The 1,953-nt window shown below is 38.7% G+C and overlaps 1 pseudogene; it reads left to right on the top strand.

Annotated features, from left to right (window-relative positions):
- The window catches only part of LOC107104311, an 8,552-nt pseudogene that overhangs the window by 4,632 nt on the left and 1,967 nt on the right, over positions 1-1,953 (top strand).

A 1,953-nucleotide genomic window follows, 5' to 3' on the forward strand; every position in this document is an offset into this window, starting at 1 on the left:
TATATATATATATATATCTGTACGTATATCTATGCATATGTAAAAACTAAATCCAAATAAAGTGAAAATCCAAGTAAAGTGATCAATCCATGTAAAGTGATACGTGGCGTGCAAAAATAGTGCATAAATGTCAATTACGGGGGGGCGCTGAATCACTTGAGGGAGGTGTTATAGAGATTGATGACCACAGGTAGGAATGATTTCCTGTGGTGCATCTGGGTAAGAGGAGTCTTCAGCTGATTAACTGTCCCAGCATGACATTTTACAGTTTCAGCATCATAATTGTAGTCTCAGCTTCCCCATAAAACCTAAGCCAGGAATTCACCTCTGATGCCAGGTCTATGTAACATAATCTAGAAAAAATAAAAATAAATAAAAATTGAGTTGTGAGACTTGTTTGCTTCAGTAAATCTTCCACAGGACTCCAGCTTTGGCTGAAAATGTCTTTTTTGTGGTCTTAAGAGTATGTTATCTTTTCCATTTGGTATAATTCCCTTACAGTGTGGACCCATGAGTTGTAGGAAGACGGCTGTAGTTGCTTCCTCTTAATTGTGATGCATTTCAGGGTCGCTGTAAGAAATACAATTAAGAGATATAATTTGCTCACCCCTGCAGCCCAACTGGAAAAATACTGAGTATTTCAACCATTACATCCTTGGGGATAACTTTTTGAAAGATTTGGTTTATAGCCTTGTACACATAATCCCAAAAGTTTTGCAATTTGGGAAATGACCAGAACTTGTGTGTATGTTTGGGGATTGCAGAGCCACAGTTTCTCCAAGACAAGCTTGGAACTTTAGGATCCATCTTAGCCACTATGTGTGGCGTCCTGAAATATCTGCTGATAATTTTCCAGACTTCTTCCCACTTATCATGAGAAATACCTTTGGCTGTCTCTGCCTGCCATTTTTGTTTTGTCCAACTGGGTCCACTAATGTTCATGGACAAAAACACACCTGTATTATATAATTTTTTGATCAGCCCCTTATAACCTTCACCTTGTTAGAGTTGAATTAGCAATTGCTCTATTAGCATGGTGTTTAGGACTCTTTCCCAGTCCCTGTGTGTTAACAAAAAGGAACACAGCTTTAGGTATGGGAAAAAAATATTTTTTTTTCCTGTTCAGACCATTTTAAAAAATTTGTCCAAGGAATTAGGGATGAAAGATTTGATATGTCCAATTCTTGTTAGTAGTGATAAAGCTCTTGGCAGCTTAAAAGCAGTTCTGGCTTTGTATCAAATGGTAAGTGTGGCTCTAGACCACAGTGGCAGTTCCTTTATTGGAATACTGTATCTAAAAATGGCAATACCTTTAACGGTACAGAGCACTTCACTTGTTCAATGCTCAGCCATCTCGTGTGAGAATCCTCTTGGATCCATGAAATTATGGGCTTTGACTGTGCTGCCCAGAAACAGTATTTTAGGACCGGAAGGTTAAGACCTCCTTCTGCCTTGTTTCTCTGTAATGTTTCATATTTAATGCGGGGGCGATTGTTCTGCCATATGAACTTTGGTATCATTTTGTCCAAATCAACAAAAGTGGATTTTCATATTCCAACAGGTAACATCTGGAACAAATAGAATAATTCATATGAATGGTTTCAATGCGACCTGAGAGAGACAAAGGCAACGCTGACCACCGCTCTAGGTCTTTCTTGATTGTATCCAGCGTTTTACTGTAGTTAGTATAGAATAAATCATTTAATGAGAGGGGAATATTGATGCCTAAGTATTTGATGCCCTCTTTAGCCCACCTAAAGCCACTTTGTTGTTTTACCCCCAGTGGTATATTGCTATTAACATCTGATGCCTCTGTCTTCTTAACATTTATTGTATAGCCAGAAAAATACCCATATACAGAAATCATTTCCTTCAAGCATGGTATCATAGGGTGACCAAACGTCCATATTTCCCGGGACATATCCGTATTTCACGTCCTGTCCCGGGCGTCCC

This window comes from Cyprinodon variegatus, unplaced genomic scaffold (assembly GCF_000732505.1).
Source record: "Cyprinodon variegatus isolate N-32 unplaced genomic scaffold, C_variegatus-1.0 Scaffold1685, whole genome shotgun sequence".
NCBI classification, from domain to species: domain Eukaryota; kingdom Metazoa; phylum Chordata; class Actinopteri; order Cyprinodontiformes; family Cyprinodontidae; genus Cyprinodon; species Cyprinodon variegatus.